This window comes from Dipodomys merriami, unplaced genomic scaffold, assembly GCF_024711535.1.
Source record: "Dipodomys merriami isolate MVZ:Mamm:240054 unplaced genomic scaffold, mDipMer1.0.p SCAF_19, whole genome shotgun sequence".
NCBI classification, from domain to species: Eukaryota; Metazoa; Chordata; class Mammalia; order Rodentia; family Heteromyidae; genus Dipodomys; species Dipodomys merriami.
Window position 1 is genome coordinate 488792 of NW_027203270.1, and position 7136 is coordinate 495927.

The 7136-nt window shown below is 40.9% G+C and overlaps 1 long non-coding RNA gene across 1 annotated transcript in view; it reads right to left on the minus strand.

Moving 5' to 3' along the window:
- Positions 1-3692, minus strand: part of LOC138830334 (uncharacterized) — a 30466-nt gene extending 26774 nt beyond the window's left edge. The window contains exon 1 of the long non-coding RNA XR_011373005.1: positions 3523-3692. This is a non-coding gene — a long non-coding RNA (uncharacterized lncRNA). The remainder of the gene's footprint in view (positions 1-3522) is intronic.
- Between the last annotated feature and the right edge of the window lie 3444 nt (positions 3693-7136).

Genomic DNA, 7136 nt, shown 5'->3' on the forward strand with positions numbered 1-7136 from the left:
CCTGGTGTGTTGTTGCACAGCCCCAGAGCTAAGAATAGTTCTTACATTTTTTAAAGGATTCTTGAATGTGGGCCCATCTCTGGACCTTCCATCAAGAGGAGGTCTCCAGAGCATTCGAGGATGTTAGAACCACTAGAGAGAAAGATTCGGGGTCTCCAAAAGCATGTGTGGGGTAAACACTTCAACTCTCCACTCCCAGTGTACTGGTATGTGAGAAATAGATCTTCGTTATGGTCAGTCATTGAGAGGTTTCGTATCCGCACAGGAGAGTAGAGAATATTCCAGCAGGGGAATACTCTTTCACTATTACAACTTTACCCAAATAGATGCGCTTTCTCTTTCTAAGCCTGATCCTAACTTAATTCAACCAGAAATTATATGCAATCGAGAGAACTCGAGGCCCATAGAACTCAAAAAGATTTACAGAAAATGCTTGCCACTCCTAAACCAGGGATTGACTCATTGATTTGGTGATTTTTGGTTCACAGAGTCTAGGGCCTCAGCCAGGCCAAGCATACATTCTCATCACAGAGTCATATATCTAGTCTTACACTTGTGATTTACAATATCATCATCATCATCATCATCTTATTTAATTTTGTAAGAAAAGGAAAAGATGGAGGAAGAAGAAGAAGAAGAAAGAGAAGGAGCAGGACAAGGAGAAGAAGGAGGGAAAAGAAGAAACGGAGGAAGAGAGAAAAAGAAGAAAAAGAAAGACAGAAAGAAGAGAAAAGAAGAGAAGGGCAAGGAGGAAGAGGAGAGGAAGATGGAGAAAGAAAGAAAAAAAGAAATAGAAAGGAAGAAAGGATGGAGGAGGAGGAAAAGGAGAAAAATGTAGAGAAGGAAAGCTGCTCTCCTGGCTGACAAAGGATTCAGTGTAAAAATCTCTTACTCAAGCCAAGCACCCATGGCTCACACCTGTAATCCTAGCTACTAAGGAGAGGCTGAGTTGTGAGAATCATGGTTTGAAGCCAGCTCATTCTGTAAGACTCTTACCTCCTATTAACAATTAGAAATATGTAGAGCTGTGGCTCAAGTGGCAGAACACTAGTCTTGTGACAAAAAACTCAAAGTCAGCCCCCCGGGCCCTGAGTTCAAGCCCTAGGACTGGCACACACACACACACACACACACACACACACACACACACACACACACACACACACACACACACACACACACACACACTCCTACTCAAATAACTCAGTAGCCCTCTCTTGATACAGCCCTAGGGCCCACTGAGATACTAGCAATACAATGGAGTACTCACAGCATTTCACAATAATGCAGAACAACTCCTATATTCTGAACCTCATCTTCAAAATTTCATCTTCAAAAACATGTTACTCTTCCCTCTCTACACAAGGGGATTGGAGTTTAGAGAAATCAAATAAACTTTTCTATATCTGAAAAATGGCAGCAACATAATTCCTATTGATGTCCTCTTGGCTCTTACCCCAGCCTATCCCTCACACATTTATTGAAAGGAAACTGCTCTTTTTTGGCTCTACCTCTTATGGAGGGTCCTAAGGGTCAGAGAAGGGAAGGGATGTATCTAGGGTCACAAGCTAGTTGGTTGTGGGCTGTATGTGGAGTTCTGGACTCCAAACTTTTGATGGGATCCTCTTTCCAGTGTTCTATTTGGGCTCATTGGTCCTGGTTGGGCTGTGGATTGAAAGAATGCTGGTCAGGCTGGCTGTGGGGTAGGAGGGCAGGCACTGTAAGTGTCCATTCCTCCTGCGCCTCACTTTGATGGGCTTGGGAAATGAGATTTGTGTAGCTGTGGGGTGGGGGTGGGGAGGCAGGGTCCATGTCACTTAACTAGCATTCCTGCTTGTAGAAATTGTTGTTCCTTCAGCCAAGGCCCAACCTGGCCTCCTGTCTCCAGAGGAGAGACCCAATGCACATTCTCTCCTCCAGCAACTGCGGGTGGTGGTGTGCTGGGTGGATTCCACACTCTGACATGTTGGCCTTACTTAATTTCACAGCTCATCCTTGCCCTCCATCTTCTCCTTGTGTAGCCTGCCTCTCCCTGGCAGAGTCACAGGCTTGCCTGGGCTGGTGTTGACTGATTCCTTAACTCCCTTCCCCTATCAGCACTGATGTATCTAGATCTGATCCAAAGATGGCATTTCTAGGAAAGTCAGCCTGGGTCCCATACTTGGTTACCCATAGCTTGTGAAATGCCAGACCTGACATGCTCACCTCCCTTTTTTGCCTGGAATGTGTCACCCACACCCACAAAAATCATGGCTGCCGATGGTTTTAAGTGAATGGCTTTCAAGGACAGAAGTATGCAGCAGTGGAGATAATAATCACAGAATTAATTTATCAAGTACTTGTCCTGTATAGGACTTTGTGAGATAGGTACTATTATAGTTCCTGTTTCACAGATGGGGACGTTGAAGCGCGCACACACACACACACACACACACACACACACACACACACACACACACACACACAATGGTGATCAGCTTGTTGAAGGATACAGAGACAGGAAACACACAGAGCGTGCCTTTGAATGTTTGTATGCTGTCCTCCAGGCCCTTTTTTTTGTGGTGAGGAATTCTTATGTCATAGATGCCTATATGTTTCTTCTGGTATTTCTTCTGTATCTCTCTCCCCCACCCACCCCATTAGGCAGCTTGGCTTTCTGGGAAGGCAAAGCTAAGAGAATGTAAGATAACAGGACTCCTATTTATAGCTTTTGCATCCCAAATCCCAGGTTCTGGTCATCCACCAAAGATTTTTGAAAGATTAGATGAAATGCTGGAAACTCTTTTTTTCTCCAAACCAGACCAAGCCCTTCCAATTCAAGAAAGAAGAGATCCAGAGAAGCAAGAAAACTCCCTTGATAGTAGAATCCCCCAGGAAGGAGTGCTGAGCACCTACTACCTGTTACCCCTGGGTGGATCAGAGACAATATCAAAGATACACAATGGAAAAAAAAAAAAAAAGACAGCCTCTTCCATAATAGACGCATCCTAGGTGGCTTCTAGAGTTCAGATTATATGAGAGCATCCTGATTTGACTGAGATTACATCTCTATGACTAAACCAAATTATAATTTAACATACAGGTAAGTACAGTTACAGGAAAACAAAGAAACGTGTATTTCTTACACGTACATGTGGGGCTTACATGTACCCACACACTCACTATTTCTAGTCCATACTAATAATTTTTGGAGTTATTTTTATTAACCCCCTGTGATAGCTTTTGATTACACAGTGGAAAAATTTACTTATCCAGGGAGTTCAGCTAGTTGATAGAAGAAAAAGTACTTCAGGAAAAAAAGTGGAAAATAAATAATCAGGAAAAAAAGCAGTGAGCAATACTATTATAAGGCTAGTTCCCAAGTATTAAATTACACACACACACACACACACACACACACACACACACACACACACACACACACACACACACACACACACACACACACACACACACACATATATATATAAAGTTTCACCTTTTCTTCCCATGAAAGTGAACATTTGGTCAGGAGATACTCACATTTTGCTTTGTGGAATCATTATTTCCTTGATCTCTTTTCCCAAAGCTTTGAGACCGGTCATTGTGAAAATGGAGCCAATCTCCAGGAAGGACAGATTCAACTGTGTTGTTGCTGGAGGGGGGAAGAGGGGGAAAAAACCCAAATAGCATGTGAATTAGAGTGCTCACATGGAAATTATGCTTTGTGACAAATAGGTTATGAATGGCTGCTTGTAAAACTGTGTCCATATGTATGCGATCGCCACATTCAATTATTTTAACCTGCTGTGAACTTGCTTGCGATAAATCATGGGAAAACCAAAGAGAACTATCTTTAGTCCCTGTGCTGTTTCACTGGCTCGAGTCATTCACGGCTCTAAAAATACCGTTTATATCATCGGATTCCTGACGTTCCTTCGGTGCTTACATTCTGATTTAAGTGGCATTAAGGCTAGGGTGATTAAACTGAGAAGAAGTCCAAGGCTACTGACCAGTGTCCTTCCCCTTCCCCCGTGTTAGCTGCCTGTCAGATGGAAGATGGTTGTTTTTTTAATCAGGCTCACAGCCTGAAAACGGATCTTTCAGTGACAGCCAGAGGGACGCTCGGTGATACTGAGAAAAAGGTACTCATAATATGTAATTTAGAACTTCGGGGGAGATGACAGCATAAGCATTAGCATGCTGTTCCAGGAGTCCGGCACACACCAGGACTGTGGGTTTAAGCAGAGGAGTCTCATCAGGGACAAACAATGGGGATGCCGGTTCAATTTTCCTTCTTCTTCATCAACTATCTAAATGGAAGAAATGAGTCCCACAGCTTCTTTTTCCCATGGTCTTTTGTAAAAGTCATTGCTGCTTTTATAAATGGCTTGTGGGTATGCCTGAAGAGGACCAGGTTAGGTTCCAGCACATTCCTTTTTATAAATAAAAGGATAGAAAAATTGAGACATGAAGTTAGAGTTACAAAAATACCAGTCCAAAAAGTTCAGCAAAATAGAATACCCACAAGCAGGTACTCAAAAAGGATGGGTTAGGGTCAGGGGGAAAGGAGGTAGTCAAATGAAGAGGAGAAGAGGTCAAGAATGCAGTCAAGAATCCAATGTATATTCTACAACATTAAGAAGTATATGAGAAGGAATGTGGGGGGGGGAGTGACAGGTCAGAATGGTAAAAGGAGACATTGATCAGGATATACTATATTCATAACCTGCTTTGTTAAATAGCAACTCCTTTGTAAAACTTAAGATTTTTGTTTAATTTAAAAAGAAAAGAAATACTCCACTGGAAATAAAATCCATTGTCCTGAGAATCACACAGACCACAGTGTCCACACTTCCTCCACCAGGAAAATTAGGCTGGTAGCTGATTTGTGATTCTCCACCCCAGGAAACAAATTAGAATCACCCAGAGAACATTCCAGCATCCATGTACACCCTAAGAAATTTCATTTAATGAGTCTGGGCTGAGCCTTCCCAGGTGACTGATTCTATGCACAGAGAACTCTTAGAGTGTAGCTTTTCTGAGAACTATACCAATTTTGATGAAGCAGCTTTCATGGAAGTCTGAGATTGGGGAAGAAGTGGAAATGGAAGGCATTTGAGTAACCCACATCATTGACATCTGCCAGTTATGTGTGGAAATGTTCTTATACAAAGCATCTGGGGATGCTTGATCACCATTTTCTACCTAGAGGCAAATTACTAGTAAAATGAATTCCCTTCCTAGGAGTACAGAGTATATGCTCAGGGAAAGGGAAACAGGTTTGCATGTAGGGCTTGAAATGTTATTTGCATGTATGATGGCTTCAAAATTTTTATGGTGCAATTGAATATTATATGCATATGTAATGCTATTTATTATGTATACAATATAATGTGCATATAGTGTACACAATATCATACATACTATATATACATACTATGAAGTACATTATACTACACAATTATATTATAACAAAATTATAATGTACATGCTACCTATATTATGTGTGGCTTATATATATTTGTTTCTATAGGTTATATATAAAACATTGTACATGTGCATACATATGCACATATAGATGTAGTTATATATTTATATATTTATGTATGGTTTTTTCCCCCACTAGTCTATGCTGTGTACTGACCAGGGTCAAGTTTTGGAAGCAATCCTAGGTATTGTTTTTTGTTTGTTTGTTTTTTGGTTAAAACCTTATTCTGTCATTGATACACTTTTGAAGATCCTGCTGGACCTAAGTGACTCGAGAAACAATTATGGATGTCAAAATATTATTAATGATAAAAAAAATTCTCCTCACCAGCTGTGTTCCAGGGATCTCTGGGGTTGATTACAGGCTCTTCAATGCTTGAGGATTTGACTGGTCTTCAGTGCTTTCTCGGTTTTCCTGATAGGGACCATAAGCACGTTATGTTCTCTTTCCCAGCTGGCAACTCAACAAAGGCCAGCAATAAAAACCTCTACTTGTGTAATAAACTGTTGTACAATCTACTGCTTATGAACAAGGTCCCTGAAAATGTGCAACCTTTCTGCACATTAAACACAAAACAGATGGAGGTTTGAAAATAACTTTCTTCTTCAAGGGAGGGGAAAGTCAAAGTTGGGAAAACAAAATGCACAGAGCCCTAACTTACAAACCCTGAGGCTGGTCTCTCTAATCTCAGCTGTGGGAGCAGCCGCAGCCTTTTGGAGATGCTGTACACCTTGGTAGCCCTGTAGCCACAGGATTTAAGGAATTGGTGTATGTATAGTCGTTCAGTCAAGCCAGCTAATCTGCCCTTTGCTAGCCAGGCACATTGAGCAAGTGATGAATTCTTTTGAGTGTGTGTGTGTGTGTGTGTGTGTGTGTGTGTGTATGTGTGTGTGTGTGTGCTTTAATTCTTGAATCCTGTTTCCCAATCACGCCCAAGAACTGATTTTTTTTAATTTTTAATTTATTTATTGTTATGATAAAGGTGATGTACAGAGGGGTTACAGTTTCATAAGTCAGGTAATGAGTACATTTCTTTTTGGACAATGTCATTCCTTCCCCTGTTCTCTCCCAGTTTTTTCCTTCCATCCCCATCCACAGGTTGTATAGTTCATTTTCAACGCAGTGTCTAATGAGTACCACTGCTGCATTTTTCACATTTTGGCCCACCATTTCTCTTCCCCACTTACCCTCCCAAAGACAGGAAAGCAAATAAACAAGACCAAAGGGAAAGAAAACAAAACAGCAACAAAGGAAAAAAAAAAACCCTCTTGTTTCCATTTGCTGGAGTTCATTTTGATAGTATTATTTCATATGACCAGATGCACCTAACTACTGTGTCTTTGTGATCCTTTCCTAAGAACTGAGTAAATAGAAATATAAATGATCTTGTTTTGGTGTTACTGTTGTTTTTCATTTGCTTTTGTTTATTGTTGGTTTTACATATACAAAAAGAAAACCCCAAATCTATGTAATTTCTGGATCGGAAGTGATGGAGCCAAGAACTTATAAATCATGTATGTGCACATGTATGCAGTATATAATAACTGCTCTCTGACTTTCCTAATATTCTGCTACGTGTTGGAGAAATCTGAAGTATTTTAAAGCATATACCATTTACACATGCCGTTTGATGGCATGTGATTTGATTTGTGGGAGTGACTGAGGT